The sequence below is a fragment of the Euprymna scolopes genome, chromosome 23, assembly GCF_053919585.1.
Source record: "Euprymna scolopes isolate OS-2025 chromosome 23, ASM5391958v1, whole genome shotgun sequence".
Classification (NCBI taxonomy): Eukaryota; Metazoa; Mollusca; class Cephalopoda; order Sepiida; family Sepiolidae; genus Euprymna; species Euprymna scolopes.
The window spans coordinates 106,054,640-106,068,252 of record NC_136504.1 but is presented as its reverse complement, the minus strand read 5'-3'; the positions used below and the strand labels follow the sequence as shown (position 1 = coordinate 106,068,252).

The following is a 13,613-nucleotide window of genomic DNA, read 5'->3' as shown; positions in this document are numbered from 1 at the left end:
ATGTAGAAGCGCTTTTTATTTATTTGCACTAGGAACGATAACGCATAATATTTTAGTGGAACCAGGAAATAAGCGATGCTATTCAATTTGCCGACCTCCGGTTAATTATCTTCCGCGATTTCTTTCTCTCTTTTTTTTTTTTTTTTTTTTTTGTTGATTTTTTATTTTAATATTTTCTTTAAATATAATAAACTAGCAGGGAAACCCAACGTTGTCCGGGATTGAATGAGGATCAACAAATATTCAACCCTCCTATATTTTATGCCATTGAAATCGGTGAAACCACCCATTTTTTTTTTTTTTTTTTTTTAAATCAAATCGATTGATTGCCTGCTCTAAATCAAATCGATTGATTGCCTGCTCTGGTTAGGAACTCTACCTTGCAGTGTACCGAAAAAAAGCTTCACATGCCTCCCCAAAGTGACTTAATTCACAATACATTGTAGTCTATATTGCACTGTAGAGAATCTACTGTTGATTTTATGAACTTATTTGTAAATAATGGCTTGCATTAGAGTTTAAAAAAATGCAATTGTACTCTGAACAGAAATATTTATTTCGAACGTCCCCTGTTCTAATATTGCACTGTAGAGAATCTACTGTTGATTTTATGAAATTATTTTTACATAATCACTTGAATAAAAGTTAAACGTACAAAAGTCAAGTATCATGATTAAATTGGGCTCTAAAAAGAAACATTCATTTCAAACACATCTGTCTTATGAAAGAATCTGCAGTTAATCTTATAGTCTAGGCCTTTCTGCTTGTGTGGTGATGAAATTTTTCAAATTTACTTGTGATGTTAGAGTTGTATAGAACTTTGGGAAAAATCGGATTCTTTCTTTAATCGGGAATTTTTTTGATTATCGATTTTCAATACTTATCAAAATATATCAAATATCAAATGCACCCCCCCCCCAAAAAAAAAACTGTGTATGAACAACTCCTAGCCATATCAAGTATCTTCATGTGAATTTTTTTTTAATTGGTCTATAAGAAACGAAGACACACACACACACACACACACACACACACAGACAAACCTTGAAGGACACCAGCATTAATACTACGAGTTTCTAATTTCTGCCCATCAACTCTCATAAGCCTATCGGAGTGAAAGTATTTAATAATTGAGAGAACATTTCCAGCTATCAGCCCCCCCCCCAAAAAAAGGGGGGGCACTCTGGATTGAAACAAAAATTTAAATTGCCTCAGTCTGGAAGGAATTCTTCTTCATTGATCGAGGACAGAATAGAATAAGTGAAGCAGCAGAACAGATACTACACTTTGTTCCAGGTAAAAAGGAAGAGTTAAATAGCAAACAGAATCCTGAACAGAAGCGTGTGCTCCATCCCAACTATTATCAATGGACCTGAGGTAATCTCGTCAGCATCAGACAAAGCCAAACTCTTTGTCAAGAACTTTGCAGCTAATTCTACCCTTTGCGACCAAGGCCGCCAACCCCCAATATTTCCTCCTGTATCAGATAACACGCTATGTGATATACGTATATCTGTACGTGATGTTGCCAAGCTAATCAAAAACCTTGATTCCAGTAAAGCAACTGGCCCTGACGGTATTCCAATTATAGTACTCAAAAAACTTCAACCTGAACTAGCGCCCATACTTACAAAACTGTTTAAACGTTGTCTTAAGGAGAATAGTTTCCCATCTCCCTGGAAAATTTCATCAGTATGCCCTGTATTTAAGAATTCAGGTGATCGCTCATCCCCCTCTCAGTACAGGCTAATAAGTCTCCTGTGCGTCATGAGTAAGTTGCTGGAATCTGTGTTAAATACAGAAGTAATCAACCATCTTAACAAAAGTAACCTTCTTAGTGACACTCAATATGGTTTCCGTTCTGCTAGATCTACAGCAGATGTGCTTACAGTTATATCTCATAGGATTAGCAAATCTCTCGACGGAGGCAACCTTTCTAGGGCAATTGCTCTTGACATATCTAAGGCCTTTGATAGGGTATGGCATAAAGGTTTACTTCATAAGATCTCTAGCTATGGTATAGCTGGAAATGTCTTCTCAATTATTAAATCATTTCTTTCTGATAGGTTCATAAGAGTAGTAGTTGAGGAGCAAAAATCAGAAGCTAACAGTATTAATGCCGGTGTCCCTCAGGGGTCCATCCTGGGCCCAACTCTTTTCCTGATCTACATTAATGATCTTTCAAATCACATCCTTACATCATTTGTAGACATTTATGCTGACGACACTACCATTTATGGTAGCACATCTAAGACAGTAAACGACCAAGTTCTCTCCAATTCTCTCTCTTCTGATCTTGAGCACGTAGTACAATGGGGTAAGGAGTGGCTGGTTACTTTTAATGCATCTAAAACCAAACTTCTCTCTTTACATCATCAACATTCTGATCCACATCTGGCATCAATTGAAATGAATGGCTCTCGTCTTCAGGAGGCCTCAAGTTTTGACAAGCTTCTTGGCTTTACCATTACTCCTGATCTTAAATGGAACACGTACATCAAATCTGTTGCCAAGGCCGCTGGAAAAATGGTGGGATCTTTCTATCGATCCGGTAGATATCTCACTGCTGATGCTATTCTCTATCTATATGAGAGCCAGGTACGTCCAAGGATGGAATACTGTTGCCACATCTGGGCAGGAGCTGCTAGAAAGGACTTGTCCTGCCTTGATAGAGTTCAAAATAGACTTCGTAGCCTCGTATGAGAAGTCCTTTTCTCTTCGCTGCAACCTCTATCTCACAGAAGAGATGTTGCGAGTTTGTCTCTGATGTATCGTTATTTTCATGGAAAGTGTTCGACTGAGCTTCAATCTATGGTCCCCCCTCGCCAATCTTTCACAAGAAACACTCGTCTAGCTGTAAACACTATCAATAATTCCCCTGACTCTTTATCTGTGCCTAAACCTAAACGTAGATTCCATGAACAAAGCTTCTTTCTTAGAACTGCACGCCTGTGGAATTGTCTTCCGTTTTCCTGCTTTCCGGCTGACTACAATATGGTTGTGTTCAAGTCTAACGTAAATAAGTTCTTGATGAGCCGTTCCATATAAGTTATCAAATTTACCAAATTTTCATTACTAATGATTACTATATTGTCCAATTTCTACTGTACACTCTTTAACCCTTATCCTTGAGTGGCCTCTTGGCCTTGATAATGTGGTGATGCCTATGTAAAAAAAAAAAATTAATAAATAAATAAAAAAAAAAGTGTGTGTAAGAATTTTTAAATTCCATCCCCGTCTTTCGCCTACCCCCAACTCTTCAGTCCATTCCCTCCTCCCATCTCTATCTCTCTCTCTCCCTCTCTCTCTCCCTCCCTCTCTCTCTATCTCTCTCTCTCAATATAAAGAAAGAAAGAAAAAAAGGAAAACAATTACAATTAATTCGTATTATCTAGGTTATACGAACTATTGTTCTCATCTTGAGTGTTATTTTCACAACGTTTCGCTGTAACACCCAACCTTCTTCAGGTGTACCTTGTCAAACTCGGGAATATTTCTGCATCGGATTTGAAACGGAGGAGCCCTTTATTTAATCCACGGGGGAGTAACATGCTCTCGTTCCGTCAGAAGTTCTAAATAATTCGTAATTGTATTTTGAACGTAACTTAGAACTGAATTATCAAGCACTCTATCCATTACGCCATGGGTATTTGCTACCCCATGAATTAAATGAATTCGAAATTATGTTCAGATTCCCGAGTTGGACAGAAAGATTTTCGAGTCCCACAGACAGATTCCCAAGTTTAACAAGATACACCTTAAAAAGGTCGGAGAAAATACAGCGACCGAAACAATGACACTCAATATGAGAACGGTAGTCTGATACCCCCCCCCCCCCCGCAAAAAAAAAAAAAAAAAATTTCAGGTTACGATTAAACTTTATACCATAAAGAAAGGCTTCTTTTTTTTTTTCATCCAACAGCGTAAGATTTTGCTTTAAACAAAATAAAAAAGACAATTAAAAAAATTGTTTTTGGCATCGGATAAGTGACACAATTTTTTTCTGACTTCGATATCAATTCTGATACCTCCGAAAGTTCCGATTTTATATAATGTTTAAAGTCCACGTATGCTTCTAGGATAGTGATTTAAAGGTTATGAGGGGTTTTTGAAGCATGAAAAACGATGTTAATTTTTGTATTTGATATTTTATTTTTTATATTTTTATATTGACCAAGAGCGGAGGATCGCTTGAAATATAAAAAAATAAAATATTTAATACAAAAAGTAACATTGTTTTCATGCTTCAAAAAAACCCTCATAGCCTTTAAATCACTATATATAACTTTTTAATGGTACAAAACTATATATAGCACTTAAAAAAAAGACAATTAAAAAAATCGTTTTTGGCATCGGATAATTATTATAAATTAGCGGTACCTGTAGAAATTCCACAGGGACTGATCCATATGGTTGGTTGGTTGTTTTTGTTTTACGGCATATCAACCCTTTTCGGGTTATTCAATGCCGAATCCAAAGATTTTTTTAATAGAATATATTTATTGTCTTCACGTTGGTTTCTATTTAACCCATAATTGGGACCCTAACAGGTACTACCACTCCGGGTCAGAGTGGACCTGGGAGCAATGGGAATTAAAGGGTGACTCCACACTCCCCAAAGCCCACAAGCTGGGGCCTCACCACTGGATATAGTTTAAGGTCATATCCAGGACCCCCATTGAGGGACTTTTACCCTCTGCAGAGGGGCAGTCGGCGTATTCTAATGCCCCACCGACAGGGCCTGATCCATATGTAATATATTGATGTTGGCATTCTGAAGATGTTCAGTGTAAATGGAGACGCTCTGATATTATTGTAGCTCTTTTGTTAAAACTGCAAAAGTATTTATCTAAGCTAGCACGAACGCCCGGCAATGCCCGGTCATAAAGTACGCTTAAATATATTTTAATTCTTGCAGATTTCGTTTATATTATGATATAGTTAATGTTCAATCGATTTTTATAAATTATAAAGTTGCGATTTCAAAAATATAAAAATATATATCCATATGACTTGGGTGCATCAGCTTGAATCGAAACTGAAATAAAAACTTTAAAAAAATATATATGTGTGTGTGTATATATATATATATATATATATATATATATATATATATATATATATAAAGTAATGTAAACAGATACCATGCTGCTCAACTCCCTAAATAGTATCCTTGCAATTTATGTCCCAGATAGTAGCCCCTACATCAAAGTGGCACTGTGCCTTGTTTGGGGTGAAAATGCAAAAAAAAAAAAATAAAAATAAAATAAAATAAAATAAATAAAATAAAAAATACAGACGTCAAGCAAAAAGAAAACAACAACATGTTTTATTGAACTGACCTACACTAGTTGGTGTAGGTTGCCGAGAGTTAAGACGAGTGTCACAGTGAAAGATATTTACCAAGAACCATACGAGCAATTAATATAAATTGTTTATTAAAGGAAGACTATCAAGCACATTAAAAAGACGTGAACGGACATCAAAATGGAAATACAAGGTGGAACGATAAAGTTGTCGCCCTAAAAAAAAATTACAAATTTTGTTTTAAAACTTCTATTGAAAAATTAATTCGGGTAACTTGATTATGTAGTAGAGCTGACATCTATTCCATGTAGCCGCCTTCGGCCTCAATCATCACCTCAATACGGGTTCAGAACTGGGAGTATGCTTTTTTCCACAAGTGCTAACGGGTGCTCGACGAATACTTGGCGGATGGCGGCAATCAGGCTGGTTTTGGTGTTGTGGGAGGTCATGTTGGTGATGTTCTTGACCTGTGACTAAAGAAAGTAGTCCAGCAGATCAGGTCGGGGGAGGAAAGGGACCAGTGAGAGAAGGGTACAAAGTTGTAGCACGCCTTCTGCAGACAAGCCTCGATCTCTTTGGACGTGTGAGCCGGCGTCGAGTCTATCTGCCACACCCAGAGTCTGCTAGCGGCCACCTGATTGCACCACGGGAGCACGACACTCTTTAGTGTTGACTTTCAAGCTGACTTTTAAGATGTGAGGTGGCATGATGTGGTCCTCACTGAAAACCACACCAAAGACTATAACCGTGGCCAGAAACTTTGTTTTTATCAGCCTGGTCACGTCCCTGCTATTCGTAACAATCCAGCGATGCATTTTGAGGGTGCTGGCAATGGTCCTGTTGTCATAACTTGGATCAATAGCGAGCATAAGTTGCACAGCGGCGCATCTCCGATCTCGCTCGTTGAACATTGTATCAGTTTCAGACATGATAGAAGACTCATATTGTTTTGGGGATTTGTATACAACTGGCCAATTAGTAGATGGTCTGCAACAAAAAAAAAAAGAAAACAGGTTCTCATCAAACAGAAATGGAATCATGTCGTCTTTTCTAGAACAACAATTTTATCGTTCTATCTTGTAGTAAGAAATGTGCACTTCGGAAAGTTTACACAAACTTGTGTTTTGGTAGGAAAAAGTTGATTGAATATCAAACACGAGGGTTAAGGATGTGTACGTCTGTATATTTGTGTGTGTGTGTGTGATTATTAGGCATATGTGAATATTAGGCAGTGTGACACTCTGTGTGTGAGAGCCTGCCTTGTTCTGTTAGTGCGTGTGAGTGAGGGACAATTTGCTTCTGTTTGCTTGACGCATGGCAACTTATTCCAGCTAATATAACAGTTTTTCATGTGTGGCGCGAACACACAGACACAAATTAAGCACGTGCATGCAGCACACAAGGTTACCTAATTGATCTGACATCTGACACAGCAGTCATTGAAGTCACTTTCTTTTGACCTTTCGCTTCGCTCTTTTCTTTCTTTCTTTTTCTTTTCACCTCGATACGACAATGAACAACATGCGACATGCGTCGCAACTCAATCAAAACTATCCTTCTGAGATGTGAGGCCAAATCTTATTGAGGTAAGATACTGTTTGTCTAATTATAATCAACTTAATTTCACTACGAAAATTAATAGACATTAACGAACAATTGATTATCTCGCATGAACACACCTGCTCAATATAAACACTGGATACTCTCTTTACAATCCCACTAAATATTGTTGCATAAAAAAATGCATAAGTGTTTCTTTCTTGTTTAAATAAAGTCTACAGTTGTAGGTATGTAAACTTAGTACATATTTCCATTAATTTATGTCGATGAACGTGCAAATTTTGAAAAAATATTGAGTTTTTGTAAGTAACCCTTGCTCCCTACGCCTACAATCACGCCATCTGTAGCTGGGTCTGTTTGTTAGGCAATTTATCCCGGGCTACAACGGTATGTTAAAAATTGTGATTTTGCTGTGAAGGTTGGTTAGTGCAAGAAGAGTTTCAGGGTTAAGTTGCTGACGTTTGTTAAACTCGGTAGCTGGGGTCGACGATAGCACCTGGAATAGGTCAATCGGGTACATATGAAAGAGAACGTGGAAAGAAAGGGAGAGAGAGAGAAAGAAAGAGAGAGCATGAAAGAAAGAGAAGAACTGGCTTGCATGCGAGAGTATCAAAACCGTGAATTAAGAATTGTATTAAAATTGGGAAAAATATGTTAGGATGATTAATCAGAATCAGAAAAATCGGAAACTTTTGAGATATTGGAATCAGTATTGGATTCGGAAAAAAAAATGTGCCTATTTTCCGATGCCAAAAACGATTCCTTTAATTATTTTTTTATTTGATTTTGTTTTGAAACAACATCTTCCACTGCCAGTAGTAATAATGAAATAATCAATAAAATAAAATACATATTAAATACGTTTATAAGCCAAATTACAACGCAATATTATGAAAATAAACAAATATTAATTTGTTTAAAATTAATATTTCGGAGATATACTCCATCCTCAGAATTTTACATACTCTTTTTCTTTTTTTTCTTTTTTTTAATTGAAGAAAAAAAAACAGTAAAGAATCCGTATGTAGTCTGTGGTGTTGTTTTGAAATCACGGAAAACACAACTCTGACTAAAATAATCAATATTCATTGATTGTAAACTACCAGTAAAACTAAAACCTATAGATCACCCCCGCCCCCCAGTGTGATTTTACACTTGAAAAAATATGTGCACATTTAGCACATATTTTTACGGTAATAACCAGGAGAAGAAAAAAAGAAAAGAACTTTATAGTTAAATATTTAGAGATTTATAAAGAATCGGAATCAGGAATTATATCGGAATCGGAACTTGTATTGGAATTGTCTCATCACTAGTGATTGGTGCACCAGCTCAGATACTGAAACGATACTCATGGAATACGAATGGGCGAATGGCCGCTTTATAGAGGCATAAAGCATTGACCGGTGTGGTGTTTAAGTGAACGTGTTTATACATTTCCTGACCCCTTCCCCAAAACAAATTCTTTTGTTTGGTTCTTATCAGTAAATAAATAAAATCGAGTAACTACTATCAGGAAGTGCTTGTCTTATTGGAAGTTAGGAATTTCTTATTTAAAGTGCAGATGGGAAAAGGATCGGCATGACTTCTTTAACACGGGGCGGGGGTGAGTGGGGATAGCTGTAGCGGCTCCTTAAAAAAAGTGGGTGAGGCATTGCGGAAGAAGAACACTCTTTACTCAGTTTATTTATTTATTTATTTATTTATTTAAGGGGGTGGGGCAGGGGGGGAGATATAACTTGAGTGAGACGTGTAAAGCACAAACGGGCCATCTCGCTGCATCACAGTCCTCCGGTGGAGCTAGAAGAGGCATGTGATTCAAGTTGAGATTGCTCAGCAACTTAAAACCTTACCCTGGTGTTAAATATCAGTGACCGGTACGAAGTAAGTGTATGTTCACTTTTCTCTCTCTCTCTCTCTCTCTCTCTCTCTCTCTCTCTCTCTCTCTCTCTCTCTCTCTCTCTCTCTCTCTCTCTCCTTTTCTCTTTCTATCCAACCCCCACCCACCAACACTCGTATATATGATGATAGACTCTCCCGTCGATTTCGACGCACGAGCTTCCGCCACAACAACTAAATTGCTCGGAAATCAACACAGATAATTTGCTTATAGTGGTGAAGGTTTTGTGTAGCACCAACCACACATTTTGCAATTACTGCTAATCTTTGTCGATGCAGATAACTGGCAAAGGACAGAGTGTACAGTAGACCATAGGTTTTTACATCAGAGTTTCCTTCTCCTTGATGCATGTCTTAACGAAGACTGGGGGTGCATCTCTCCTAGTGAATTAATGTACCTCCAGATACCAACTTGGAAATTTCTACAACTCTCTCGCCTTCCCTCTCCCTTTATACATATATATATATATATATGTATATGTATATATGCATATATATATATATGTGTGTGTGTGTGTGTGTGTGTGTGTATGTGTGTGTGTGTGTATACACTCTTTAAATGACCATAAAACCTAACCTTCCCAGATGGTCACCCATCTGGTGCTGACCAGGCTCAATGTTGTTTAACTTCGGTGATCTGGCAAGAACCGGTCTGTCAATGTGATTGTGCCATATATATATATATATATATATATATATATATATATATATATATATGTATATATATATATATATATATAGCAATTAAGCTACACAGAATATTCCGCGTTTCATCCACACTAGGATTCGTCAGCCTGACGAATCCTAGTGTGAATGAAACGCGGAATATTCTGTGTAGCTTAATTGCCATATATATTTTTCTAACTTACTACCTAGCCCTACCTATGTATTGAGCACTGTTGAAGTAAATACTTAGTTTACGCATAAAATTATACTTTCGTATATTAATTTATGTTATTAAATGAAGTAGTCATATATATATATATATATATATATATATATATATATATATAATTTGAGGTTGCTATTTTTCAAAAGTAGGGTAACCAGTGAAATATAACGAGGTTTATACAAGAGTGCTCAATACGGAAGTAGAGCAAGTTACATTTTCAATTTGTCTTTACATAAGCAGTAATTTGTTGCTACACAGTCATGAACATGTTTCAACATAGTTCGGACGTAGTTTGGACGATGTCAAAACATCGGTAAACTCATGACTCACGCAGCAGCCGCTAATAGCGTAGTGGTTATGAGCCTTGACTGTTGTACAGACGGTCGGGTTTTAAACCTGGCTTGAGGTTGTTCGCACTGATGAGCTGCGAAACACCGAAACATTACTGTATGTGGATGAGTATAATTCTCCTCATCTTGAGTTGAGCATATTGAGAAGTGATACACGAATTACCATTAGCGTATAAAGCAATGCTCTTTGTGTAAACAAATCGAGCAGAGGTAGTTCGGACTCACGCAGCAGCCGCCAATAGCGTAGTGGTTAGGAGCCTTGACTTTCGTACAGACGGTCGAGTTTCAATCCTGGCTTGAGGTAGTTGCCTTCCTAGCCGCACTGATGAGCTGTGAAACAGCGAAACAGTACTGTATGGGGATGACTATATATATATATATATATATATATATATATATATATATATATATACTAATAGCCTGGTAAGGCAACAGGATAGACAACAAAAGCAGCAACACTAAAGCTGGCCTGCCAGGTCACTATATATACAAAGGTAGACAAATTTGGGCATATTTTATTTTTTTAAAAATAGTGGCCCTTTTTTTACCAATTGTCATAAAATTTTAACCATAGAATAGTATTGTAATCTTTTAAACGCTTGCAACTTTTCATGTAGTTCCGTCCCATAGAACCCAAGATATGAGCATTTCAATATTCAATTTTGGTATCTGTATATATATATATATATATATATATATATATATATATATATATATATATATATATATATATATACATATATATATATATATATATATACATATATATATATATATATATATATATATATATATATATAATTATTTCCACAGCCAAACAACGTCGCAGCTCACAGGAACCATGATAGCTAACAAACTGGAAGTCCAAGACTAGAGTTTCGCCCTCATTTGGGCTCATCAGTTAGACATATCCGACCCCAGGATTCGAAACTCCAGCTTCTTACATGCGAGGCAAGCACTCATCCAACTGAGCAAACGCCCCACACACAAGAAAGTCTATTAACTAAGATAGATCAAGCAAACAACGGCCAATCCGACTGTGGAATGAACCTACTTTACCTTGACAAGGGACGCGCTCATCCAACCAGCTAATAACCCCAAGCCGATGTCTCACAAGTAGGAATATTCAACTCGCTAGGACGATGCCATCCAACAATGTTAACCTAGCGAGCAATTAGTAATAGAATTTTTCAGAATGTGAGAGATTATATAATTATTTCAAACAATGTCGCAGCTCACAAGAACCATGACAGCGAATAAATTGGAAGTCCAAGACATATATATATATATATATATATATATATATATATATATATAATTTTGGTGGTTAAATTTTAAATTCTGAAAAAACAACATATAGACACATATATTCGAATTTAGAATTTATTGTTTGACAAAAGAAATATATAGAAGGGGTTGTGTTAATTTCCTTAATCCATGGATTTTCAATAATGGCTTACATCGTCAGAGGAAATGAAATGCGGTTAGCAAAATGTTCAGCTGTGAATAGACGCTTATTTTGCTTTACAGCGCAATTATTGAAAATAGTTTTTTGAGTGGTTGTGGATAATTATATGGAGAAAATTATATGAAAAGAGAAGTTGATACAACCTGGGCAGTCCATTATCGGAAGGAGTTTTTCAGCATATAAAATTTAACCACCAAACTTATATATTGCTCTATTCTTACATATTGAGCTTTTCCTTTTTGGCTAGGATCACCTTGAAAGTATTACTTCAAGTAATATCTATCAGGATTTTTCATCTGAATTCTATCAGTGTCTTGTCTCGCTTATATATATATATATATATATATATATATATATATATATATATATATATATATATATATATATATATATATATATATATAACCACTTTTTTGGCAATTTATAAGTTCAAAACTTCGGCGATTATTGATCAGAATTCAACTAATGAAGGTTCATTGGAAAGCTAATGACCTGAATTGTGCAGTGGGCTATGTGACATTTGCCCTTAAGGTCACACATTATTGTTTAAACAAGTTGGGGATCACTTTTCTATATCAATTTAACGTAAAAATGGTATGCTCACTTTGGCTATAAAGAGGGTATTTTTTATGTTAAATTAATATAGAAAAATGATACCCACTTTTTAAAACTATAATTTATTCATACCATTTAAATTACTCGTTTCCTGTGATTTTTAACTGTTATTTTCGTTTTCAGCACCCTCGAAAACCTATTAAAGTTTTAATTTTAATGGATTTTTTGTTGGTGGAAAGATTTAAATACTGCACCTTTAGCAATATTTCTATCATAGTCATTTGTTTTCCTAGTTTTGCATATGAATTAAAAAATATCTTATATTTCTCCAAACCCTCTGGCCTAAATGCAGGGGAAACTAAAACTGCAAATGATCTGAAATAACAGCAAGGGGGGGATTTGATTCCAAATATTTCTCAGGTGTTATATAACCTGCCTTTGGTTTTCATAGATGAAGTACATTTCACAGTGTATAAGGATTATTTGATACTGGAGATATTCATAATCGTACGAAGCGATAGTACTATATATATATATATATATATATATATATATATATATATATATATATATATATATATATATATATAATGAAAAAAATCGTACTTGAAAATCAAGTTATGAGAATATTTTTGAAAGCCGAAACAACGTGTTAATTTTTTTGTAAACATTTATCTATTTTAAATTCTTGCGATTTTCTAAATGTAATATATTAAAAAAAAAAAAATCACAATCGCAAACCGTTTTTTTATGAGAAAAATCTAGTGGTGTGAAAACTTTTAGCAACGTAAGATTGCTCGGCTGAGCATGAAATAGTTTTCAAGTTTTAATGCTTGTATAATTTAACTAAACGGTTCGTGACTTGTTCCGTACAGTGTGCATTCGTGCATTCAATGTTTCAAATCGTTTGTGAATGTAAATTCATATATTTTTGAAGGATGCACTTATTCATTTGCTAGCAGGGATAACCAACGTTGCCCGGAAGTGAATAATGATCAATGAATGTTTCACACTCCCATATTTTCATTGTAATCGAAATCAGCGAAATCGACTACTTTTCAATAAGATCGATTGATTGCCTGCTCTATTTGAGGATTCATCGCACCAGAAAGAAGCTTCAGCTGCCTTCCTGCGATGACTTAGTTCACAATACATTGCAGTCTACATTGCACTGTAGAGAACCTACTGTTAATTTCATAAAATTATTTTATATATAATCCGCCTCTGTCATATCGAAAACCTATTGTTGATCTTATATGCTGAGCCATTCTGCTTGTGTGGTAATAAAACTTCTCAAATGCACTTGTGATGTTAGGCTGTGTAAGGTGTTAACTTTGGTCCAAATTGCTTGTTCCTCCTTTCATCATATTATTTCGATTATCGATTCTTATCGAAGATATTCCAACACAAAGCCTATCTAAGAACACTGCCAGATACATGAAGTATATTCAGGCAAGATTTCATAAAAAGTCTGTCAAGGCTGGGCTAAATTTATATACACACACACACACACACACACACACATATATATATATATATATATATATATATATATGTATATATATATATGTATATATATATA

The 13,613-nt window shown here is 35.6% G+C and overlaps 1 protein-coding gene across 1 annotated transcript in view; it reads left to right on the top strand.

The window, feature by feature from the left end:
* The first annotated feature begins 8,601 nt into the window (after positions 1-8,601).
* The window catches only part of LOC145246119 (uncharacterized), a 222,870-nt gene continuing 217,858 nt past the window's right edge, over positions 8,602-13,613 (top strand). The window contains exon 1 of the mRNA XM_080107958.1: positions 8,602-8,751. The gene's annotated coding sequence lies outside the window, so the exon portion shown is untranslated. The remainder of the gene's footprint in view (positions 8,752-13,613) is intronic.